Source organism: Balaenoptera borealis (assembly GCF_965194805.1).
Source record: "Balaenoptera borealis genome assembly, chromosome: 15".
In the NCBI taxonomy this organism is placed as follows: Eukaryota; Metazoa; Chordata; class Mammalia; order Artiodactyla; family Balaenopteridae; genus Balaenoptera; species Balaenoptera borealis.
The window spans coordinates 67,911,106-67,938,070 of record NC_138871.1 but is presented as its reverse complement, the minus strand read 5'-3'; the positions used below and the strand labels follow the sequence as shown (position 1 = coordinate 67,938,070).

The 26,965-nt window shown below is 45.1% G+C and overlaps 2 long non-coding RNA genes across 2 annotated transcripts in view; one reads left to right on the top strand and one right to left on the bottom strand.

Moving 5' to 3' along the window:
• The window catches only part of LOC309611880, a 37,386-nt gene extending 12,779 nt beyond the window's left edge, over positions 1-24,607 (top strand). Inside the window, exon 2 of the long non-coding RNA XR_014234809.1 lies at positions 18,419-24,607. This is a non-coding gene — a long non-coding RNA (uncharacterized lncRNA). The remainder of the gene's footprint in view (positions 1-18,418) is intronic.
• Positions 9,311-26,965, bottom strand: part of LOC309611882 — a 33,396-nt gene continuing 15,741 nt past the window's right edge. Inside the window, exon 2 of the long non-coding RNA XR_014234811.1 lies at positions 9,311-26,965. This exon is cut by the window's right edge and continues 14,207 nt beyond it. This is a non-coding gene — a long non-coding RNA (uncharacterized lncRNA).

Below are 26,965 nucleotides of genomic sequence, written 5' to 3'. Positions count from 1 at the left end.
ACTCCTTCTGGACAGTGGAACTCAGTTATCAAGCTTTACTTCCTGGTCTCCCAGTAACCCTATTTGGTGAAATTAGAGTTAGGAGTTTAATTCAATGTAGTGCAAAGCCCATGAGATTGGCTTTATGGTTTCAAGACCTCTGCTAGGAAACAGAATCCTGCGATCTCTATTCCTCTTCCAAAAATTGACAGAAAGGTGGGGCGGGGCGTTGGAGTGGGCTGGGGTGGGGATCATCCTGGGGGTCGGCACAGCTCTCCTGAGTTCTGTGCCCCCTCCACCCTGAACTGCTATGCTTTGAGCCCTTCAGGGCTAGATATCTATCAGCCTATTCTGTGAAGCTTGACTGGCACCTATCTTCAAAAAAAAAAAAAAAGAGTGACTATTAGATTTCTTTTCCACGCTGTATAAAAATAAAGTGACAAGCTGAGCCAAAACACAAATAGCTAACATTCTTCAGGCACCTCCCAAGTGAGATGCAGTTTACATGTGGCATTTAATATAATCCTACCCTCGGCCAGCTGCATGGGTACATGACCCACGTAGTTCACAGGGGCCCACTCTTAGGAGGGCCCCTGCACTTGGTTTACTGCTCTGCTGTTGTTGTCATCTTGAGATTCTTAATGTCTTCTGAGCAAGGAATTTTCGTTTTGCACTGTACCCTGCAAATTATATAACCAGTTCTATCCTCACCATAACTCTGTTGTTTGGTAGGTATTGTTGATCCTAGGGAAACCAATGTTCAGAGTGGGTTCAGTACCTCACCCAAGTTCATACAGATGGAAAATGGCAGAGCTGGGATTTGAAACCAGGTCCCTGCTGCCAACCCCAAATCCATGCTCTGTTGATTCAGTGGTGCTGCCCTCCTGACTTGGTTGTCTAATTCAAGTCAGCCCATCTCTCTGAATTAGAATATTAATTCTGGACACTACAGGTTAAAGTGCATTAGCAGGTGGGTTTTCCCCCTTAATCATTAAGATAATTACTTTAGAACTCTAAATAGTTCTGAATGTGTAGTATTTATTTTCCGACAAAATGTTTTCCAGCAAAATCTGCCAAATTTTGTTTTTGAAACCTAGGCAATCTTTTTATCCTCATACACTCTTAAAATGGCATTACAGATGTCAACATGAGGAACACTCGCTCTATAACAAAATTACATTTCTTTCCAAGATGTAGTGATTTAATAAAACAATATCCATGAAATATAAATACAGGGTATTCATAAATAAATTAAATTGGATTGTGGCTTCTAAGAGCCAATTATCATGTAAAATATCTCTGTTGGTTGAAATAATATGAGAGCAGAATATCAATTCTGACATTCTCTATAGACCATTGTTATAAATTGCTAGAATGGTCTAATAGGTTATGGAGTTTTATTGAGGTTTGAGATGGTCCTTAAAATATTCATTATGTGTTAGAAATTAGTTGTCTCGATTGATTTTAGTTATAATTCAATTATATGTTTACAGCGTGGGAGAAGGAGGGGTGCTGTAGAACTGAGAAGAAAAGTCTGTTCTACTTATGAAATAATGGGAACTAAGACAGTGGCACCATGATTAAGAAGTTCAGACAAACCTAGATTTGAATCCCAGTTTCACCACTTTCTAGCTGTGTGACCTTGAACAATTTATTTAAATTCTCAAATGTCTTCATCTATAGAAAAGGGTTGTAATGAGGAATAAATTAGATAATGCATAAAGCACAGAGCACAAAGCACTCAGCAAGCCCTAAAATAAATGCTAGTTCTTATGATTTCTGCTGCCACAAAGGGGGGATTGAAGGGTTTGGGAATATAGCCCTTTCCTACCTCAGTTATTATGCATCAACTGAAATCTTAAGGGCCATAACAATTTCTACAGCAGTAACTTGAAACATTAGTGGGATAACTCAGTGGTGTGCTGGTAGGTGGCAGGGAGAGTCAGGGAGCCCGGAATTGTAGTGCTTCCTGTTTCCATGGTGTAAATACTCCATCAAGCTACCAAAGCGTTGCTGCTGAACGTGGAGTTGGGAAGAGATGCACGCACTCACTTCTCAAGAACTGCTGTGACCTGGTTCCACGCCCACTGGGAAACCATGGGTTCCAGTTCTGGCTCTGCAGCAATCAAATTGCATGACGCTGGGCAATTCCCACCATCTCTGGGCCTCAGCTTCTTCATCTGTGGTAGTACCTATCTGGCATGACTCATAGGGTGGATGTGACAATGAAATAAATAAAGGACATGAAAAGCTATTGAACCTGTGAAACAGTGGAGAGTAAATAGGCAGTAGCGTTGAGGCACAGACTCCTGTAATTACAGAGGGAGCTTTGTCTGATTTTAAGGTCCCAAGACCCGCAATTCCTTTCTCTTTTGATCTGCTGCTCAGCTGGGCACTGGAGCTCCTGGTTTATTTACCTTAATCTTTTTTTTTTTCTTCTCTCTGACCATTTAGCTTATAATGGTTATCTGCACAATTAACATAATAAAGCAAGTTAGTTAGGCTCTTTCAAGCCCTAGGGAACAAACACTGGCTCCTGTTTCTTGAGGCCTAATGTGATCTGAGAAGGAGGTTGAGAAACAGCAAAGCTGTGCCCCACCCACCCTTGGAGCTCAGGAACAAGGGTTCCTTGTCCTTCCGGACCAGTGGCTGTCCTGGTGACCTGAGCACCTTGTTTTCCCCTTAGTTCCCGACTCTAGTCCCCCTGACAGTCAAGAGACTCTCTCTCGGACTTCCCTGGTGGCTCAGTGGTTAAGAATCCACCTGCCAATGCAGGGGACACGGGTTCGAGCCCTGGTCTGCGAAGATCCCACATGACGTGGAGCAACTAAGCCAGTGTGCCACAACTACTGAAGCCTGCGTGCCTAGAGCCCGTGCTCCACATCAAGAGAAGCCACCACAATGAGAATCCCATGCACTGCAACGAAGAGTAGCCCCCGCTTGCCACAAGTAGAGAAAGCCAGCAGGCAGCAATGAAGACCCAATGCTGCCAAAAATAAATAAATAAATAAATTTATAAAATAGTAATATTTTAAAAAAACCTCTCTTTCTGTTTTATCTACTCTTGATGGTCCCTCACTGTGGCCACTTCTGCTTCAACTACAATGAAAAACAGTGAGTGTCATGGTAGGAGCATGAGTCAGACTGCGGGGCCCAGATCTCAGTGCCACTGGGGACTTCCATTGAGCTGGTTGTGTAACATTTCTGAGCTTCATTCTCTTTGAAAGAGGAGGGAAGGGGGCAGGGCACAACCTTTAAAAGAATGACATAGTCCGAGGACACGACATAAACTGATTAGAACCAAATAGGTCCAAGATGGCAGATGAGTTGACTTCTACTAGACCTTGAGCTTGAGTATACACTCATTGTAACACATCAGCAAGCTAAATGACACACCCACAGGTGCCATGACAGTTCCAAGGCTGACCATAAAGGTCAAAAATTAGGCGGTGGCCCAATTTCTGGAAATCCCCACCCCTTCCCCAAAATAGCTAGAATACTCCTCCCACTCATTAGCCTATGAAATTACCCACCCCTATAAAAACTGACAACCCCGTGCCCTGGTGCCGCTCTCACCTTCTGAGATGACCCACACTCTGTCTGTGGAGTGTGCTTCTCTCTAAATAAATCCGCTTCTTACCTATCACTTTGTCTCTCACTGAATTCTTTCTGTGACGAGCTTCAAGAACCCGAGCTTCATTAAGTCCTGAGACCAGGTGTGTGATCTAAATTAAAAGACCATGGGTTCAAGTCCCAATCCGGGTTTGGCTGGGTTCGAGTCCCGGCGCATGGGTTCAAGTCCCAATCTGAGTTGCACAGTTTCATCTTCATCTGCAGAATGGCGATCATAGCGCCTACCTCATAGGGCTAGTATGACATTCAAAGAGTCAGAACATGTAAAGCGTTTAGAGGAGTGTCTGGCGCATCGGTCTTTGCTGACAGCCGTCCTGCTTCTACACCATCTACCTGTGGTCTCCCCATCAAGCCTGGGCTCTGATTAGGTCTCTTTGCCACAGTCCAGTGTAGTGTTTCTCATGGATGGAGAGCTCTCACAGGCCTTCTCTCTTGTCTGCCTAAATGTGGCTGCCATTGGCTACGAAGCACTTTCACAAGACACAAAACAGGGCACATTGCTGGTGAGGAGTCTCCCGTCATCTGAGGGGGGCTGTGGCTGTGCAGACACCCTGAGTCTCTTGGCTTCTCTCCTATACAGCAAGCAGGCCTTTCTGAACATCTAAGAGGAAGAGACATCACTCATAAGCATATTCAAGAAGACATATTCTGTGGCTGGGTAAAGGAAGGTCCTGAGGATTATAATCAGAGGAAAATACAAGGACATTTGGTTACTTTTTCATCAGTGGATCTTTCAGAGGTTTGTCCTTGATTTGAAAATTTAGTCTTCAAAGGCTGTGCTGGTTGTCAACCTTTTCTGGCCCCAACACCCTGAGTGGCCCACTCCTATCAGTAGCAGCCTCTAAGGCTGCCAGTGAATCTCAGGCTGGGGTATAATAATCTCCAAGGGCTTGGTTAGCTTGATAAGAAACAGTCAGTTTCTTCATTTTCCTCAGAGGGAAAGCATTTAAGAGTGTGTTTCCAAGGTTCAGCTGCTCGTCTAATAACAATAATAATTACCTTAATGTTCTTCAATAGGGGATTAGTTAAACAAATTATGGTACATCCATGGTACATGATGCAGCCATTAAATTAAATGAAGTAGAACAATACACTGTATTTCATTAATGGTTACACAGCTCTAAAACTGTACCATGTGGGTGGCTTTGTGAGTGTTACAACTTGCGGGTGGGGATTGCTGTTAAGAATTTTGAAATTAAGGAGCAGGCCAGCTGCATCTTAAATTAAAATCAGATCCCTGGATGTGAGCCGAAACTGCATTTGTATCCTGGCCTCCTGAAAGGGGGAGAGAGAGAAGAACCCGGCATGAACAAGTTTCCTGGAACAGCACTGGAAAGCAAAAGGGACGTTGTAAAGATGAGGATGAGACTGGAATTACAATTTCTGGGAGACGGCATGGTTCAGAACTGGCTGTTCCGAGTGGAGAATGATTGTGTGAGTCACTAAATGGAGGAAGTCTCTGAGACTCCCTTGCGGAATCGGAATTGGCTGGTCAGGCTGGTTCAGGGCCAGCAACCTGCTCGCCCACCAGCCACTGCCTTGGGGGACCAAATATCTGGGAAGCACAGGGTTGAACTGCTTTCCACTGGGAAGATACACAGGGAGCCCTATGCTGGGGAGAAGAGGAAATGTTTAAGAAGGGGTTAGAACGTGCTACAGAAAGAGGATGAGGATAAACAGACACCAGAGCAGGGAGATGCCGCCACCCACCCATGTGAGCGTTTCCAAGGCCCCACCCAGAGCGGTGTTGGCAGGAGGGCATTTCTGGGTGGACGGGTCAGCCACACTTGTCTGAAATAAGCATATGGCAGGGTAGATAGCAACTGGGATGGGTACATCAAATTCATAACCTTACAGCTGGGACTTGGGGAGCATTGACATCTCCCAAAATGATTGCAGTGTGCTTTCTGTCTGGTACCCAAAAAGCAAGGCACGAGGGTTCATGCCTGCCCTCCCTGGGTTCCTGGGACAACGATATGCAGCCAAAAACGAGTAAACCACAGGGTATTGGTCCTCACTGTTACTCTGAGGTACCATTGAACGTGAGTGCCTGTGAGCTGAGGAAGAAAGAAGACACTCTAGCAGCCAGCAAGAAGCAGGACTGAAAAATGGCGCTCAGGTCTGATGTCCAGGCTGGTGTGGCTCCACCCTTTGAGGACAGATCCCTGATGTTCCAGGTCTCAGGGGGTGTGGACAAGCAGGTTCCCCTGCCCAGGACTCTCAAGTACTGAGTATAAGTCTCTAATTTGCTTTCCACGTGGCAAGATAAGGAGTGAGAGCAATGTACTCCCATCATTCACCTTCAGATATTTCAGCATGGGATTGGAAATGGCTTTGCATTAGTTGTCTATCGCTGTGTAACAATGTGGCCCAATACTTAGTAGCTTAAGACAGTAATGATTTATTATCTCTTGTGGGTACCAGGGCTCAGAAATTCAGGCCAAGCACTGTGAGGAGGGCTTGCCTGTGCTCCACCATCTCTGGGGCTTTAGCTGGAGGGAGCGAAGGCTGGGGCTGGAATGATGGGAAGGCTCATCCACTCACACAGTTGACTGTTGAGGCTGACCACAGGCTGAAGGCCTAGCTGGGCTGTTGGCCAGAAAACCAACATGTAGCCTCTTCATGTACTTTGGGCTTCCTCAGAATATGGTGTCCGGGTCCAAGAACAAGCGTTCCAAGAGAGCCAGGCAGATGCTGTATCCTCTTTATGCCCTAACCTTGGAAATCACATAGTATCACTTCTGTCACATTTGTTGTTGTTGTTGTTAGAATTGAGTCACTAAGTCTAACCTGTATTTAAGGGGAGGTTTAGATTCCATCTTTTGGAGAGAGGAGTTTCAAAGAATTTGTGGACCTATTTAAAAACCCACATAGGCCTCATAGTTACATAGATTATGACAAATAGGGATTGAAAGGCTGCTTGCTCCCCGCAGTTCCTTTTCCTTACCATAACTAAGGTGTTGAAGCTTGAGGGGACTAGGAATTAAAAGGTATCATTAAGACTTTTGCTGTCCAGTCCCACTACTGGGCATATACCCTGAGAAAACCATAATTCAAAAAGAGACATGTTAAAAAAAAAAAAAAAAAAGAGACATGTACCACAATATTCACTGTAGCTCTATTTACAATAGCCAGGACATGGAAGCAACCTAAGTGTCCATAATTGGATGAACGGATAAAGATGTGGCACATATATACAATGGAATATTACCCAGCCATACAAAGAAATGAAATTGAGTTATTTGTAGTGAGTTGGATGGACTTAGAGTCTGTCATACAGAGTGAAATAAGTCAGAAAGAGAAAAACAAATACCGCATGCTAACATATATATATGGAATCTAAAAAAAAAAAAAAGGTTCTGAAGAACCTAGGAGCAAGACAGGAATAAACATGCAGATGTAGAGAATGGACTTGAGGACACCGGGAGGGGGAAGGGTAAGCTGGGATGAAGTGAGAGAGTAGCATGGACATATATACACTACCAAATGAAAAATAGATAGCTAGTGGGAAGCAGCCGTATAGCACAGGGAGATCAGCTCGGTGCTTTGTGACCACCTAGAGGGGTGGGATAGGGAGGGTGGGAGGGAGACACAAGAGGGAGGAGCTATGGGGATATATGTATATGTATAGCTGATTCACTTTGTTATAAAGCAGAAACTAACACACCATTGTAAAGCAATTATACTCCAATAAAGATGTTAAAAAAAAAAAAAGATTTTTGCTGCCGTGGTGCCATTCCAACCCCAGCCTAGTATGTGAGAAGGAGGTAAAATGGACTCATTCAGCTCCAGCCAGCAGTACCCAAAGAATCCCCAGAGAGGAATTAAATATGGTCCTAAGAAGATTATGATGTAAGAAAGGGAGGTTCTAGCCTGTAAACAGGGGGCATTAATAGGAGGCATTATTAGACATTGGACATCCCCTTGGGAAGGTCCACAAAAGAAATCAACAGAAGGGAAGGGGAACTGGACAAAACCTATTAACATGTGAGTAGGAATCTCTCTAATGTCATGGGTTTGACCCTGGCCTCTGCAACACGCTAGCTATTTAAATTACAACTGCCTTAACCTAGCTACTTAGCTTGTATGAGCTTTGGTTTCCTCAGCTGTAAAATGTGAATGAGAGCAGCACCCATCTTGTAGGGTTTGCGTGAGAATTGAATACAGGTAACCTACAGTGCCTGGCACCTGGCACATCACTGTCATGTTGTGTTTGTTGTCCTGTCACCAGCCTTTCCCCTCCCACCTCTAAAGAAGACTCAGTTTCTTCCTCTTTCTGAAGCTGAGGGGTCTTGTCTTGCTAGGGAAGTTTCTGTGAGCTCTTCCTATGTGAGAGGAGGGAAGGACCATGAGAAAGGGAAGAGGAACCAGGACTCAACGCTGAGGGAGAAGTTTTTCATAGAATTTTGAAGAATGAAATGCAGGATAGTTCAGGGGTGTGAGCCAAGAGAATAGGAGAGAGAAAAAAAAAAAAACAGGGTTTTCTAAGACAAATCCTTCATGTGGTTCCAAAAATATGAATATGAACTTGAGTTCGTTTTTAATTACCTTTTGGTTGTCGTGGCTATTTCTTTGATCAGGACATTGCTCAGAATCTAGACCGTGTGGAGACAGTTTTGTAGGTGTTTGTTACATATTTTGAACTAAAACTAAGGCTCAGAACTATAGATATAGCTTGATTCTATTTGTGTATGTTTTTGCATAGAAAACTTCTGGAAGAAATACAAGCCACCATTAACAGTAGTTTTCTTTGGGCTGAGAGAGAGACTATTACTTATTTTGTACTCTTTGGTTCTACTAACATTTTCTTTAACGTGGGCAGATATCACTTTCTGGATCTACTTGACACAACCTAGGTGTTTGTTTTTGTTTTTATAAATAGCCATTTATTAAATACCCATTAAATATCTGTGTTATAAATTTTATATGTGTTATATCTGATCCTCATAACAACTTTACAAGATCGATTCCATTATTTCCTGTTTTATAGATGAGAAAATTAAAGCTTGAAAGATGAAGTGAATGTTTTAGTTAGGAGATACACACACAAACACACACACACACACGTATATGTATATATAGAGAGAAAGCCAGAGAGAGAGAATTTTTGGCTCACATGATTGTGGGGCTGGCAAGTCCAAAGTCCATAGGGCAGGCCAGCAGGCCGTCAGCCCGGGTAAGAGTTCATGCTGCAATCTTGAGTCTGAATTCAGCAGGGCAGCAGGCTGGAAACTCAGGCAGGGTTTCTATGTTGCAGTTTTGGGAATAATTTCTTCTGGAAACCTCAGTCTTTGTACTTGAGGCCTTCAACTAATTGGATGATATGTTTATATTAAGTTGAGTAGTGATTACACAGGTATATTCATAAGCAAAAATTCACTAAGATTTTTGCATTTTACTGTATGTATGTTATAACTCAATAAGAAAAGGAAAAAAAATATTGAGCAAAATGTCACTTTTTTTTTAAACAAATGCAAGGAGGTGATTCTCACAAGAGTTGGGACACTGCTGCCTTTAGGGAGGAGTGAAGGATTGTTACCAGAAAGGACAGGAGAGGGTAATATTCTGAAATGCAGGTAATATTGTTTCTTGACCTGGAGGTGGTCGCACAGATGGTCATTTATTCATGAAAGTCTTCATAACATTTTTGTTTCATATACTCTTAGGTACATGGCTATGTTTTGCAACTTTAAAAAAGTTTTCAACAATCAACTTACTTGTTGCTCTCTTTTATTTATTTTATTTATTTATTTTTGGCTGCGTTGGGTCTTCGTTGCTGCGTGCAGACTTTCTCTAGTTGCGGCGAGCAGGGGCTACTCTTCGTTGCGGTGCGCAGGCTTCTCATTGCGGTGGCTTCTCTTGTTGCAGAGCACAGGCTCTAGGCACACGGGCTTCAGTAGTTGTGGCATGCGGGCTCAGTAGTTGTGGCTTGCAGGGTCTAGAGCAGTTGTGGAGCACGGTCTTAGTTGCTCCGCGGCATGTGGGATCTTCCCAGACCAGGGCTCGAACCCATGCCCCCTGCATTGGCAGGTGGATTCTTAACCACTGCGCCACCAGGGAAGCCCCGGTTGTTGCTCTCTTGATGCAGCTGAAGACTGGAGACGCTGGGAAGGACTCCCCCCAGGCAGAGTGACTTCAGCTCGGAGGGTCAGGCTCTGCTGCCCCCCCCTCTGCGAGGACCACCTCCTTCACCTGCCTCTCAGCCCATTTAGGGCTCCTGGAAATTGTCCCTCCCTCATTTCAGGGCTCCTGATCAAGAGGAGACACATCTCATTGTGGAAAATTTGTTCTGTTTCACTTAAGAAACAGCATTTTCTTCCCTTGTCTGATGTGTTGATTAGATTTCAGACAGGATTAGCAGGGTTGATGGCATTAAGTAAAAAGTCATCTCCTTTGGAAACAGCCCAGGAAGTCTGGATTCTATTTTTAAAAGCGTTGGATCCCATTAAGATGAAATATTGAGAACCGTGTGGATTCCGATTCGATGGGAGAAGTCAGAACTCCAAGTACCGGCAGGCCCATGTGGACACCTCTGGGGCAGGGGGAGGAGGGTGGGAAATGAGGACAACATAATTTGTCAGTAAGATCAGAGAATTCTCGGCAACTCTCTTCCTCAAGAACAAGTGATCAACAAATCAAATATGGCCCATCTGCCAGGGAATGTCTGAATAAATTACAGTACCCCTGTACCATGAAATAATGTGCATTCACTTAAAATTTCAAATTAGAGTTATACCAATGGACTTGGATAGAGTTCCACCAGGTATTATTATTAAATGAGAAAAGCAAAATATTTTAGCTTTTAAAGCATCTAAAATATGATCCTATCATATAAAACCATGACAAAAAACCTCCCCATTTATGACATGAGTACTTATGTACATGAATATGTGCCTCTATATGAGTCTACATATATGGAGAAAAATATGGAAAGGAACATACAAGATTGTTAATATCAGTTACCCCTGGCAGGATTTGGGTTTGTGGTAGGTGCTGAAGAGGGTGGGGGATAGAGGAAAGTTGGAACCAAACAAAAGGGAACCATAACAAAAAAGAGCCAACAAGTATGATGTGATCACATTTATGTGTTTATGTAAAAATGAATAAGGGGGAGGGTAAACTATGTGGTGCATCTCTACTGCCTCTAGCCCTGCCCCGGGCATTGTAAATAACAGAGGAAGGCTCTGTCCACTAGAAGCTTACACTCCTTTTGGGGAAACAAGGCATAAACACTTGCAGCACTTGGTGTCAACGTAATTTGACACTCTAATCTCTGTCTCCTGTGTTCCTGTTTATTTAACAAGCATTTCCTGAGCCCACACTAGGCGCTAGGCATGATCACTGCCCTAGGGAACATACCTAGTTGTGGAAAATGCAATATAATTAGAGATGGATACATAGAGGCTCTGAGTAAATATTTATTGCATTGGGTTAAAATAGCTATAATTTGGACATAGGTGCTATATAAGATTTTTGTCATTATAGTCAAATCAAGATCTAAAGGGACCTTACTACCTATCCAGTCTGACTTCCTTATAATTACATATGTGGAAACTGAGGCAAGTAGATGAGAATAGTCACTTGTAGTGTACAGCAGAGCTGGGATGCCAACCCACAGCTCAAGGACCACTCATTTCTTTCTGCCATAGTGTGAAGTCTTCAAGCAGAACTGAGAACAAATAATGCCTGAGTGAAGCATTTGACATTTTAGTCATGTTTCAGATGAGGCAGCTGATATAATGGGGAAAACATTGTGCTATAGGTTGAATTCTGTCCCCCCAAAAGATATGTTCAAGTCTTAACCTCTGAAACCTGCGAACATGACCTTATTTGGAAATAGGGTCTTTGCAGATGTAATCAAGTTACATCTGATGAGGTCATACAGGATTAGGGTGGTCCCTAAGTCCAAAGTGACTGGTATCCTTATAAATAGAGGGAAAAGACATAAAGGAAGTTTAAATACCTATTACTGAGTGAAAGTCAATCTGGAAAGCCTACATACTGTATGACATTCTGGAAAAGGCAAAATGATGGAGACAGTAAAAAGATCAGTGGTTGCCAGGGGTTAGAGGGGAGGGGTGAATAGTCAGAGCACAGAGGATTTTAGGGCAGTGAAAATACTCTGTGTGATATCATAATGACGGTTACATGTCTATACAGTTTTTCCAAACCCACAGAGTGTACAACACTGGGACTTCCCTGGTGGTCCAGTGATTAAGACTCTGTGCTTCTACTGCAGGGGTTGCAGGTTCAATCCCTGGTCGGGGAACTAAGATCCTGCATGCTGCGTGGCGCAGCCAAAAAGACCCCCCCCAAAAACAAACAAACAAAAAAACTCAGAGTGTACAACACCAAGAGTGAACCCTAATGTAAACTATGGACTCTGGGTGAACATGAGGTGTCAGTGCAGGTTCGTTGATTGTAACAAATATATCACACTGGTGGGGTACGTTGATATGGGGGAATTTTGTGTATGTGGGGAGCCATAGGGTATACAGGAACTCACTGTACTTTCCACTCAATTTTGCTAAAACTGCTCTAAAACGTATAGTGAACCTCAAACTGCTCTAAAACGTATTGTCTATTTAAGAAAAAAAAAAAAAAAAGAGATGCCAGTGCTCATCTCTTGATAGATTGAAAAATGCCTCTCACAGATCTCCTGCCTCTGGTCACCACCGTTTCCTGTTAGCAGTGGCCAGTGGGTGGGATTACAGTGAGGCCAGGTGTAGGAAAAGAAACATGCTGGCTGCCTTCAGTACTTAGCTTGAAAACACGAAAGAGCTTTCCCTCCTTGTTTGACCAGGGGCCAGGAGGGGGCGCTCCTTAGCAGGTTCATACACCACTGTAATGCTCCCGTTGAAATAGGAGTGCGATCTTATTTTTAGCAGATCTGTGTGTCAATGTCACCCTGAAATGAAATTGCCTGGATGGTGGCAGGACATCATGGGGGCTAAGGGGACAGTAATTCTAGGGCTGTGGCTGTGGGACTGGATGACAAAGTATGACCCAGAGTTGAGGGAGGGGAAATGTCACAGTGCCTTCCATCCCCCCAACAATAGCCTGTGTCTTGAAGGTGGTGAAACCAGGGGGAGGGAGGCAGCTGTGGCAGAGAGGGGTTTGCCTCCCCCCTCCTTTCCCTCCTCCTCCTTATCATTTTGGAGCTGTGCTAAGCACTTCACATGCATTTCTTTCTTTCTTTTTTTTTTTTGTCTTGCTATTTTCTTTCTTTAAAATTTATTTTATTGAAGTATAGTTGATTTACAATTTTATGTTAATTTCTACTGTACAGCAAAGTGATTCAGTTACACATATACATTTATGTATTGATATATATATGTATGCATTCTTTTTCATATTCTTTCCCATTATGGTTTATCACAGGATACTGAATATAGTTCCCTGTGCTATACAGTAGGACCTTGTTTTTTTTTTTATCCATTCTGTATATAATAGTTTGCATTTGCTAATCCCAAACTCCCAATCCATCCCTCCCCCACCCCCCTCCTCCTTGGCAATCACGAGTCTGTTCTCTATTTCTGCTTCACATGCATTTCTTTGTCTCTGATTTAGAGTCTAAAGGTGACCCCTCTCCTTTTATGAGCTGTGGGCCCCTGAGCCTATCACTTACACTCTCTGAAGCTCAGTTCCCACGTTTGAAGTGGGGACATTAACACCTGCGGGGGTTACTGAGGGTGTGGGGTAGTGGAGACAACCCAGGCTTTGAGTCAGGCGGCCCAGGGGCAGTTCCTGAAGTTCTGCTCACCAGGTCCCTTCTTCTCCTTGCACTAACAAACAGAGATGATCATACCCCCTGAATAGGATTTAGGGGAGAATTTAAGGGACTTAATGAAAAACTACCACTTGAATGTCTGCCCTGTACCAGCCATTACACCAGGGCTCCAACACACACTCATTTAGCATGACACCTGACGATAGCATATGAGAGATTAAGCTGTTCCCATTTCACAGATGAGGACACTGAGGGCAGAGAGATTAGGTCTCAGAGCTCGGACCTAAAGCCAGGCCTGGGGTGCACTTTCTAAGATAAGTGTCCTCTGTACAGCAGGCGCTGACCCTTAGCTCACAGGGCTGACGTAAGAATCAAATAACAAGGCATTTGTAAACAACGCAATGAAAACAGTGCTTTGTAAATGTAGGCAGCTTAAAACAAAAAGTACTTCTATTTTTTAACTTCACATTTAAAACTTGGAGAACATCACAAATGTTATATTCTTGTGGATAGTCTTATTTAGACTAAAATTACAAAAAGTGTTCACCAACTGGAAATATTTTTACAGCTCCCCCAAACTGTTTACTAACAAGCATCCACAGGTTTGTTTTTATGGTACTGATGTAGTTTTGAATGTCAAATGACAGTCTGCTGGGATGGAAAATCAAAATAGAGCTTTTTGTTAAAAAAAAGAAATAATAGGACATCATTTAGCCCAAGTGGAAGATACTTAAAAAATTTTAAGATACACTTTTTTTCCCTGGTGGCTGTCTCATACAGTCTTTCTCTCTCTCCCTTCCTCTCTCTCTGTCTGTACTGCATTCCCTCAACTTTGCCTCCTCTGAGCTTCTGCACTGGCTTCTGGTTTCATTTCTTCTGTTCTCTCTTAACTGGGTGTTGACTGCTGTTAGTGACTAGTTGTGCTGCGGACGGAGCTCCCTAGGATGGAGGCGAGGGCTGCAGGCGAGGTCCCCTGGGCAGGGCCAGCTTTACAGACAGGTGGCCAGTGCAGTCACACAGGGCCCCGCACTCATAAAGGGTCCCTCCACTCTTGGTTTAATGCTCTGCAGTTGCTGTCTTGAAATTCTTGATAATTCTGTCTTTGAATTTGTGTTTTTGAGTGAAGTCTGATGGGACAGTGGAGCCTGGTCTCATTCATGGTCCCTCCCCTTGCCACCTCCAGGGGACCCTCTTCCCTGCCCCCTGGGGCTCCAGGCCCTGCCTGCCTGCCCCTCCCCACCCCTCTCCTGCAACCACTGCTGTTCTCTGCCCAGGGGGTGACCAGGTCTCACTGGAGGGACAGACCCATGGACCTGATTACAGGTATGGGGAAGGTCATGGTCAGGCACATGCCCTGCTCCCACCCTGCCACATCTCAGGGTGGGGTTGCCAGCAGCCGTCCTCCTTCAGGGCTGGCATAGGTAGCCTGCCTAGAACCTCCTGCCGACCCCTGATGGAGGTACAAGTGCGTCTGGATGTGAGGATTGCAATCCCTTGAGGTCACCTGGCCTCTGTGTCTTGAGGTGGTAGCCCTTCAGCTGTGGGAAGGGGAGAATGACTTTCCTAACCCAGCAGGGACCCTGCACTTTTATTTTGCATGGGGTCCCCAAATTATGCAGCCGACCCTTCCTCGGGGGTCTCTCTTCCAGTACTTCAGTGGGCACCAAGGTCCCAGGTTTTGTTTCATTCTTTTCCTGCCTCCTGGATTCCCCCTCCCCACTGTCCTTCACCTGTTTCCTCCCGTTCATTCAGAACTCAATTTAGCTGCCATCTCGGTGCCCCCCGGCCCCGCCATTCCCAGCCCTCATTGGTGTCTCTTTCCTTTCTCTGCCTGCGGCACCCAGTGCAGCCTCTGCCACCAACTCTGGCTCTAGTCCTTGTACTCTTGACCTCTTTGGGCCTCAGTTTCCTCTTTATAATGGGGGAGGGAGGGTTGGCGAGCTCTTGGAGGCCCCTTCCAGCTCTGCCTTCCAGTCCGTGATTCCACACATGTGGGTCTCGACCCCCAGCAAGAGTGTGAGCAACGGGCAGAACGAGACCTACCCTTCCTCTTGCCTGTGCCTCAGTTCCCACCCCTGTGCTCAGCACATCGCAAACACCTGACAAATGTGCATTGAACTGGATTGTGAGAGTCTCTAAAACACTCAGTTCCTTGGAACAAAGGCACAGCAGGCCTTTCAGACTCTTCTGCAAAGGGATCTCTTCAGGCATGTGACCTGGTGTGGCTTCAGGCTTTCAGATCCATCTCATGTCCATCCAGCTGCTCCCAGTGGGCTGAGGCCATCATAGTGCAAAGCCTGGGTCAACCTAGAGGTGGCCTTTCCTGGCTGTGTGTCCAGCTGCCCCAATGTGGGTGCCCTGTGTGAACTTCCCTGATGGGCTGGTAACTGTCTACTCAAGCAGGGTGCACCCTTGACCTTTCACCCCAGCCTGAGAGTCAGCTGCCCTTTGCCCCTGGCAGCCAACTGGCAGCCACTTGGCCAGAGACTAAGGGGGACGATAGCTTGAAGGCAGGCAGCTGGCCTGGGAGTCCAGCCTTCAGACGTCAGCCCATTCCAGGGGGAGGAGCACAGGTGATGGGAAAAAAGCAAGAGAAAAGCACCTCCTCCAAAGGGCATTGATGTCAGAGATATAGTACAGATTTGAACACATAGGGTGGGGAAAGGAAGACCAACTCTACTCTCTCGGACTTCTCAAACTTTAGAGTGCAGAGGAAACACTTGGACAGAGTATTTAAAATTCAGATTCCCAACCTCACACATGAGAAAGTCTGACTCAGTAGGTCTGGGGTGGGCCCTGGAATCTGCATTTGTAGCTGCCTGCCTGGACATGGTAGAGAAATCCTGCCTTCTACAGCCTCCAGTGCCCTGGGCCCTGATGACATCACCAGCAGCGTGTAACAGTGCATCCCTATTCTCTATTTCCTCAGGATAGTTTCCTGGAAGGAGAATTATTGAATCTGAGGGTGCTTCTTTTCCAGAGACACTGATTGCAAGACTGCTCTGTGGTTACACACTGGGCAGGCAAAGTTCCCTTTCTGGCTGGAGAGACTTTAAGATTTTGGGAGCCAAACAGGTCTGCGAGATACTGGATGGGAAAGACTCTCTTAACTGTTGAGCTGAATCTCTGTAGGTCCTGTTTTCTTCAAAGAAAGCAGATTCCAGCTCTACCTAGCTCTAACACTTCCAAGTTTTGTGGCTGTGCTAGTCAGAGGTTTCAGTTGTAAACAGTTGAAACTGTTCTTGGTTTTCTGAAACAGAGTAAGAATTTACTGGAGGGTGTGGTCCACTGAATAATGGTACTCGGAAGATGTCCATGTCCTAATGCCTGGAACCTGGGAATATGTCGCCTTACATTGCAAAAGCGACTTTGCAGATGTGAGTAAATCAAGGATCTTGGGAAGGGAGAGTAACCTGGATAATTTGGGTGAGCCTGATGTAATTACAAGAGTCCTTATAGGAGGGAAGCAGGAAGGTCAGAGTCAGAGAAAGAGATGTGACGTTGGAAGGGAAGGTCAGAGAGAGATTTGAAGGTGCTCCACTGCTGGCTTTGAAGATGGATGGAGGGAACATGAATCAAGGAATGCAGGAAAAGGCATTGTCTAGAAGCTAGAAAAGGCAAGGAAATGGATTCTCCCTTAGAGCTTCCAGCCCTGCCAACACCTTGATTTTATCTCCAATAGACCTGTTTCAGACTTCTGACCTCCAGAATTATAAGATAACAAGTTTGTGTTGCTTTAAGTCACTAAGTTTGCGGTAATTTGTTACAGCAGCAATAGGAAACTATTACAGCAGGAAAGAAGGCAACTCAGAGAACTGATGGGGAGGCTGGAGAATCTGGTCCAGGTAGGTGAGGCGCAGGTAACACCCTGCCCCAGGAACGGCCTGCTCAGGACGCTGTCCCTGCTGGACACTTGCTGCTAACTTTGTGGGCCCCGCTGCTTGGGGACTGTGCTGCTGCTGCCTGAGCCCGCCTCATCTTATCATTTCAGGATGCAGCTCAAAAACGATAAGTTTTCCTACAGAACCCGAATGTCTTTGTCACACCTAGCAAAATGAGCTGTAATTTCTTTTTTTTTTTTTAATGACACTGATACTTTTTTTTTTTAATTTATTTATTTATATTTTTATTTTTGGCTGCATTGGGTCTTTGTTGCTGCGCAGGGGCTTTTCTCTAGTTGCGGCGAGCGAGGGGTACTCTTCGTTGTGGTGCGTGGGCTTCTCATTGGGTGGCTTCTCTTGTTGCAGAGCACAGGCTCTAGGCACGCGGGCTTCAGTAGTTGTGGCACTCGGGCTCAGTAGTTGTGGCACACAGGCTTAGTTGCTCCGCAGCATGTGGGATCTTCCCGGACCAGGGCTTGAACCCGTGTCCCCTGCATTGGCAGGCAGATTCTTAACCACTGTGCCACCAGGGAAGCCCAAGCTGTAATTTCTTGACTAGCCAATATCTAGTCTCTAATCAGGTTTCCCCAATTTTCTCAAAATATCTCTTTAGAGATGGTTTATTCTAATCAGGATCTAAACAGGGTCAGCACATCACATTTGGATATTCCGTCTCTTAATTCTCTTACAGGCAATCATGCAGTCCCCACCCTCCCTTATTTTCACCTATATTTTTTCCTCCATATTATTGACTTGCTGCAGAAACTGAGCCAATTGTCCTGTAGAACAGATTACCTTGAATGTTAATTAAAAGAGAGGGTACATACTGTCATGGAAGAAGGTGGGCTTTGGAGAGTCTTGAGATCAAAGCCCGGCTCTGGGGTTAATCTTTGTGTCCCTGCACCCCTCACTTTATCCACTGGAGTTTGATCAGAGAGGCAGAGCCACAATGAGTGATATCAAGTAAAGATATTTGGGGGAGAATTAGGCATCACACAATTGCGGATCTGGTTAAGCAGTCTACATAAAGTCGTTGTTTCTGCGTCCAGTGTTGGGCCTGAAGTCCCCCGGGCCAGCAGTTGGGAAGGAAAGATAGATGTGAAGTAGGGGAGAAAAGGACAAACTGGAACCCACAAAGACGAACTGGGCCCCTCAGGGAGAAACTGCAACTTGCATTTGTCTTGCTTCCTTTCAGTGACGCAGGTGACTTGCAGGATTAGTTGGTGACCCGCAGAGCCACACACACAGCTGGCCCAGGATTTGGAGAAGCAGATGGAGAAGACTGGGCTGGAGCAAGAGGGACAGTGGACTCACAGCTGCCACACACCAACGAGGTGAGCCAGGAGCCCAACATCGGCCTGCATGGCAGGTACTGGTTGGATGGGGTTTAAGGAGTGCCCTTTATACAAACAGATTTCCCTCCCCTAAAATATATTTTTAAAATTTGAGGGCTTCCCTGGTGGCGCAGTGGTTGAGAATCTGCCTGCCAATGCAGGGGACACGGGTTCGAGCCCTGGTCTGGGAGGATCCCACATGCCACGGAGCAACTAGGCCCGTGAGCCACAATTACTGAGCCTGCGCGTCTGGAGCCTGTGCTCCGCAACAAGAGAGGCTGCGATAGTGAGAGGCCCGCGCACCGCAATGAAGAGTGGCCCTCACTTGCCACAACTAGAGAAAGCCCTCGCACAGAAACGAAGACCCAACACAGCCATAAATAAATAAATAAATAAAATTAAAAAAAAAAAATTTGACAAGAAAACCTGAAAATATAGAAAGGATTAAACAAGGAAATAAATAAACCCATAATTAAATAATCCACAGCTACTGTTAACATTTAGGGTTTTGTCTTTTTTTTTTTTTTTCCCATGTCCTGGCTATTGTAAATACAGCTGCAGTGAACATTGTGGTACATGACTCTTTTTGAATTATGGTTTTCTCAGGGTATATGCCCAGTAGTGGGATTGCTGGGTCGTATGGTAGTTCTATTTTTAGTTTTTTAAGGAACCTCCATACTGTTCTCCATAGTGGCTGTATCAATTTACATTTCCACCAACAGTGCAAGAGTGTTCCCTTTTCTCCACACCCTCTCCAGCATTTATTGTTTGTAGATTTTTTGATGATGGCCATTCTGACCGGTGTGAGATGATATCTCATTGTAGTTTTGATTTGCATTTCTCTAATGATTAATGATGTTGAGCATTCTTTCATGTGTTTGTTGGCAATCTGTATATCTTCTTTGGAGAAATGTCTATTTAGGTCTTCTGCCCATTTTTGGATTGGGTTTTTTTTGTTGTTGTTATTGAGCTGCATGAGCTGCTTGTAAATTTTGGAGATTAATCCTTTGTCAGTTGCTTCATTTGCAAATATTTTCTCCCATTCTGAGGGTTGTCTTTTGGTCTTGTTTATGGTTTCCTTTGCTGTGCAAAAGTTTTTAAGTTTCATTAGGTCCCATTTGTTTATTTTTGTTTTTATTTCCATTTCTCTAGGAGCTGGGTCAAAAAGGATCTTGCTGTGATTTATGTCATAGAGTGTTCTGCCTGTGTTTTCCTCTAAGAGTTTGATAGTGTCTGGCCTTACATTTAGGTCTTTAATCCATTTTGAGTTTATTTTTGTATATGATGTTAGGGAGTGTTCTAATTTCATACTTTTACATGTACCTGTATTACGTATTTTTCTATTATATATTTTACACACACACACGTGTATTACATATAATTTCACAATTATAATTAATTTGTGTATACAGTTCTGAATCCCACTTTTTTCTCTTAACATGATTCTTGTATATGCCCAGTGATTAAGGTTCTTGGAAAACATCACTTTTATTTATTTATTTATTTTTTTAAAGATTTTTTTTTTTTTGATGTGGACCATTTTAAAACTTTTATTGAATTTGTCACAATACTGCTTCTGCTTTATGTTTTGGTTTTTTGGCTGCGAGGCATGTGGAATTTTAGCTCCCTGCCCAGGGATCGAACCTGCACTCCCTGCATTGGAAGGCAAAGTCTTAACCACTGGACAGCCAGGGAAGTCCCCTGAAAACATCACTTTTAATGGATATCATTGTCCATCATAAAGCTGTAGCATAATTGTTCAACAATTTCCCTATTGTTGAACATTTATGCTATTTTCCATATCTTTAGTGGCAATGTCATGAACATCTATATACATCTTAGTTCCTATCCCAGAATGTGTCCTCAGGAAGATGGAATTACTGGTTAAAGAGCACCAACATTTAATGCTTTACCCCCCCAAAGAAACCATAACCCAAACATATAGAAAAAATATCCAAAGAAGGTGTTTCTTCCTACCCTCAAGCCAGGAATGCATCCAATTTTGACCGTTTGCCTGGTACTCGGTCAGGAATGAAGAGTGGTTCAGTGATACCCAGCTCTGATTCTTGAGTGATTAAGGCATGAACCCAGGCAGCGATGAGCATCCTGTTCAGGGTGCCAGGGGACTCTGGCTCGGGGCCCCTCAGTACTGAATCGCTGCACTGACATGTGTTCTCCCCACCGTGGAGAGGAGATGCAGGGTGGAGAGGGGACGCAGGGTGGAGAGGGGACGGAGGGTGGAGAGGGGACGCAGGGTGGAGATGGGATGCAAGATGGAGAGGGGATGCAGGGTGGAGAGGGGATGCGGAACAGAGGAACCATTCTAGTCCTGGCCCCCCAGCACCCTCCCTCACTGGAGCCCTTCAGGCTGGGAGTGCCGGCAGGAGGCCCAAGAATCGATGGTCCTGAGGCCAGTGTATCTGAGGTTTGCTCTTGGCCAGAATTCAGAGTAGGGAAAAGAAAACTGCATCTGGGTCAAGGTGAGCCTGTCTGCTTGGAGGTCCCAAGGCTACACAGAGGACAAGAGTGATCAGAGCATTGAGCCGGGTGTGGCAATGAAGGAGAGCAAAGATGCTGGTTCACGCAGGAACCCAGCCGGAGGAGCCCTTCCATCTGAGATAGTAGCCCTCCCTGCGGGTGGTCAGCCACACAGTCTTTTTTTTTTTTTTTTTTTTTTTAACATCTTTATTGGAGTATAATTGCTTTACAATGGTGTGTTAGTTTCTGCTTTATAACCAAGTGAATCAGTTATACATACACATATGTTCCCATATCTCTTCCCTCTTGCATCTCCCTCCCTCCCACCCTCCCTATCCCACCCCTCTAGGTGGTCACAAAGCACCGAGCTGATCTCCCTGTGCTATGTGGCTGCTTCCCACTAGCTATCTATTTTACGTTTGGTAGTGTATATATGTCCATGCCACTCTCTCACTTTGTCACAGCTTACCCTTCCCCCTCCCCATATCCTCAAGTCCATTCTCTAGTAGGTCTGTGTCTTTATTCCCGTCTTGCCCCTAGGTTCTTCATGACCTTTTTTTTTTTTTTCCTTAGATTCCATATATATGTGTTAGCATACTGTATTTGTTTTTCTCTTTCTGACTTACTTCACTCTGTATGACAGACTCTAAGTCCATCCACCTCACTACAAATAACTCAATTTCGTTTCTTTTTATGGCTGAGTAATATTCCATTGTATATATGTGCCACATCTTCTTTATCCATTCATCCGATGATGGACACTTAGGTTGCTTCCATGTCCTGGCTATTGTAAATAGAGCTGCAGTGAACATTGTGGTACATGACTCTTTTTGAATTATGGTTTTCTCAGGGTATATGCCCAGTAGTGGGATTGCTGGGTCGTATGGTAGTTCTATTTTTAGTTTTTTAAGGAACCTCCATATTGTTCTCCATAGTGGCTGTATCAATTTACATTCCCACCAACAGTGCAAGAGGGTTCCCTTTTCTCCACACCCTCTCCAGCATTTATTGTTTCTAGATTTTTTTTTTTAACTAGATTTTTTGATGATGGCCATTCTGACCGGTGTGAGATGATATCTCATTGTAGTTTTGATTTGCATTTCTCTAATGATTAATGATATAAGTCGTGGAGGTTTAAGACTGTGTAGCTTATCAACGTGATAAGCTACACAGTCTTAAACCTCCATGACTTACATCTTAGTGCCAAGGCCATCCCTTCATTTAAAAGGAAGAAACAAGAAAACTAGTACCCACTGGGGATTTGCTGAGTGCCAGGCACTTTAAAACACAAGGGAGGCCTATGAATCCCCATTGTTACAAATGAGCACACCAAGACCAAGAGAAACAAAAGGCCTTGCTTAAGGTTATGGGGCCAATTAATTAAGGGCTAGGACCAGAACTGGGTGCTTTTCAATCCCTGAGTACAGAGGCAGGTACAGTAGGGAGAAGACCACTGAGCTTGGGTACTCATCCAAGCTCTGCTGTGTATTAATTCTTTGAACCTAGGGATGGTACTCATGCCTTCTGAGCTTCAGCTTTCCTCTTCTGTAAAATGGGGGACTGCTTGCTTTGTAGGGTTCCTGTTCAGAGTAACAGGGATGATACTTGAAAAGGACCTGGTATCATTCTTGGCCCGTAGGAGGAGCTCACTAAAGCCAGTTGTAACATTCACTACTTTTGCTTCTGTCCCACCTCTTCTGGGAGCCCTGATGGGGAAGCCCATCCAGGTATGGATGGATCACAGGGATTTCTGGGAGACTTAAGTCTCTGGAACGAATCCCCTCACTCCCTGACCACCCCACCGGCCCCCATCATGTTCGACCCCAGCCCAGCAGGCTGGCAGCTTGATTACTTTGCAACACTCTGGCTTTTCTCTCAGAGCAGAAAGAAGGCTCCAGACTCTACATCACTTTCGTGCTCCCCAGATAGACCTGGTCCCCAGATAGAGGAAGGACAAGGCTCAGAGCTGGGGGTGGGGGTGGGGAGGAGGTAACTGGAGCATTACCTGTACGAAGTGTCCTACGTCCAGGTGATATTTTATCCTGCTCCTTGTGAGGGTCTTCAATGAGCAGAGGACTGTGGTGGCCTGCGCTGTTGGTGCCTAGGCCTTTGCAGACCCACCTCAAGTTTTCCTGGGAGTTTGGCTAAGCGCTCCCACCTCAGCCCTTTAAAGGCTCTGGGCTGAACTCAGCCACCTCCAACGGGACCACGAAGGACCAGCCAAGTACTCCACGGCTGCTTCCCAGCCCGCCTGGGAAACATTTCATTTTCTATTTGCAGAATCACAGATGTTGACTTTTGATCTCTTCCTCTCTCCCTCTGGGCCTCAGATCAGTAATGACAGCTATTTCATTTCTTTTTAATTTTTTTTTTCTTTTCCCTATAAAGAGAAAAAGTCATGAGGGCTCAGAAAGGCTGTTAAAATATTGTAAGAGTTATTACACACTAGCTACTGGGGTGAGAAAGAAAAGATCTAGCCCTCTCCATGTAAAGCCAGGGGCGGTCATCAGAAGGGGGCTGAGTGGGGCACCTTTAAAGGCAATGTTTTTAACCTTCCGTGTATTTGTACACCGTCCAGGGATCTTGTTATGGTGCAGATTCAGATTCAGTAGGTCTAACGAGCTCCTGGATGAGGGAGGTCCACGCGGCTGGTTCCGGACCACACTCAGAGAAAGACGTTGAGGTTCTGCCTGTCTCTACTCTGCTCCAGTCCTGAAGTGCTGTGGTCTATAAAAACCTCCCTGCCATCTCCATGCAGCTGGGGCTGTGTAGGCAGTGCTGGCCAAGCTTCTCTCAGCAGACACTTTAATATAATTAAAACCCACACTAGATTCTTATCACTTCTGTTCTGTTTAAACAGAGGATATTCAGAGATATACACATTTCCAGAAAAGGTGTCTTTGTTTTTTTTGGGTTTTTTGGCCACACCGTGAGGCATATGGAATCTTAGTTCCCCGACCAGGATCGAACCTGTGCCCCCTGCAGTGGAAGTGCGGAGTCCTAACCGCTGGACTGCCAGGGAAGTCCCCAAAGAAGGTGTCTTTGGACCAGAATCTGTCCCAATAGGTCACACAGAGACTCTTATTGGGGGTGGGGGTCTTCCTTCTCTCACTCCTTTCCATCCTTTGGGTTATTTGTCATTTTTTCAAATGAAATTCAGCTCAACCACTATGATATTATGCTGAACCTTTTGCCACTCCACAAATGGGCAGGTCTCTGAATACCCAGTGAAAATTACCTTTCTCCTTCTATATTTGCTAGTTACTTATTTAAAAATTCATGTTCTATGTATTTAGAGCACATAGGCTCAACTTTAAAAAAATGTATTATATGACTGAAACATAATGCAATGGATAATTAGTGCGCATTAGAAAGTGATCTCAGTTTCATAAAAGGATTCACTGCAGCATGCCTTCAGGTGATGAGCTCTTTTCTGGTCATTTAACTATGAAAATCTTGCTCTCAGAGATTCTGATTTAACTGGTCTAAGGAGGGACTAGGGCCCTAATTTTTTTTTAAAGCTCCCAGGGTGATGCTAATGCACATCCAGGGTTGAGAGCTACTAGACTAAATGATGTCAAGCTTCCAACTTTAAACTGTTCAGATGACTTGCTGTTCATTTAAATTCAACACATATTTTTGTACACCTGTCGTGTGCCAGGCACTATGTGAGGCTTCAGATACATGAAGTCCTGGTTCCTACATTCAAGGCTCCCACAGTCTAGCAGGGTAAATAAAGCATACAGAATTAATTTTATCTGGAGACCCCACAAATAGTGAATCAGGGAAATGGTGTCTGTAATGTACAAATAAAAGGCAAGGAAGGAATGGGCAAACCTGCATGTATCTCCTCCACATCATTACTATCCCTCTCCCTTCCTTCCAAAGGGAATAGAAGATGGATTAAGTAGGAGAACAATGAGCTGCAGGGCAGACGCTTGGCAATCAGATTTGAGTTCTGTGGAGAATGGGAGGGCTCTGGGAGGCTGAGGTGTGTAGCCGTCCAGACTGGGTGATTTCTTTTTTTTTTTTTTTAAGCTGCGTTGGGTGTTCGTTGCTGCACATGGGCTTTCTCTACTTGCGGCGAGCGGGGGCTGCTCTTTGTTGTGGTGCGCGGGCTTCTCATTGCGGTGGCTTCTCTTGTTGCGGAGCACGGGCTCTAGGGGCGCAGGCTCACTAGTTGAGGCACGTGGGCTCAGTAGTTGTGGCTCGTGGGCTCTAAAGCACAGGCTCAGTAGTTGTGGCGCACGGGCTTGGTTGCTCCGAGGCATGTGGGATCTTCCCGGATCAGGGCTCGAACCCGTGTCCCCTGCACTGGCAGGTGGATTCTTAACCACTGAGCCACCAGGGAAGTCCCCAGACTGGGTGATTTCTTAATGCAGGAATGCAAAACCTGCCCGCAAGTGGCAAAGAGTATGAGATGATTCTCAGCAGCTCCTCTGCCAAAACTGTCAAGAAATTCAAGTTGCCTTCTCCACCTCCTTTTCCGAACATGTCCCCAGCCTCCCGGTTTGGGTGCTCTTCTCCCCAGATGGCCTTCCCTGGTCCCCTCACTGCTCTAGGTCCCTCACCCCGTCCAGGCTTACCTGTCCCCAAATAACCTCTCACCAGTGGTAGCTCTGACCCCTGTGCTGCAGGCATCAGTGAGCGGGGCTGGCTTCCACATGGAGCTACAAATGGCCAAAAGACCCACTCAGAAACACTTGCGTTGTAAGGTAGGGACTCTGTTCTTCCAAATGTCACTCCAACGTGGGAGAATTCAAGAATGAGATGTTTTAATAAAGGCAGAGCCAGGCAGCCCCCAGCTTGCATGAATCCACCAAAGGGCAGAGCAAATGGATTTTGGCAGAAAGTAGCATATGCCCCAAGCATTCCCCTTGACCTTACTTCTGGGCCTCACTTCTGGGTCAAGTGGGATCCTCTCCCACAAGGGAGAGAGAACTTGCTCCCAGGCCAAGTTGGCCAAAAGGGAAATGGGCTGCTTCTTAAGACGCTCAGCTTCCGCATTTTGTGAGGATATGGGGAGGTTTGGGGGCAGGACTATTTGAACAATGGATAGGGTGTTGGCTACTTCTAATGTGCCTTACAGGGAGCCTCTAAAAACCACTTTGTAACCTGCCTTTAGCTGCCTTCCAGCTCTATGATTCTTTGAAATATTTGAACTGAATTTAGGAGGTCTCCTGCAAGTGGAAGAGCCCTGGCAATCCTGCAAAGCCATGAGCATGAACAAGTATTAACTGGGACTCTCCTCAGACCCCACTCTGTGACCCTCAAGTATTTCCTATCACTCAGTCCTCACAGTCATTCCAAGCAGTAGATATTATACCCATTTTACAAATAAGGAAACTGAGGCTCAAAGAAGCTGAAAGATTTGCCCAATATCCCACAAAAAACAAGCAGCTCGAGCCCAGGTTTCCTAACTTTTAGTCTGATGCTCATAGTATGATATTATGATTTGTATTCTGTTCAGACACAGTAAGAGCTGGAAAAATCCCAGAGTATTTATTCAAGAAAGAAAATGATCTCAAGGAAGAAGAAATGGATTTGGTGGAATTGAATGGATGGGTTAGCTCAGGGCAATCTCGTGAGTTGCCAGCAGAGGGCAGAAGCTTGCCATTCTATATAGATGCTTACATCCTTTAAAGCCCCCGGAGGTCTGGGAGTAAGTGTGGTAAGAATTTTTCACTCAGAGGGAACCCAAAGAAAGAGTAGGAAAGCGTCAGTGTGGACCGCTGTGGTTTCAGGTGGCATGCATCTGGGAGCCAGGGGCATGGAAAGAAAAGCATTCTCCTCTTCTGGATCCCCTGCACCCAGAAGGCAAGAGGCCTACAGCAGCACAAGACACTGAAACATGCACGGATTCGAATACAAACAATCCAAGATTTGGGTCCTCAATCCCCCAGTGTCTATCTTCTGTCACTTTCCCTGTT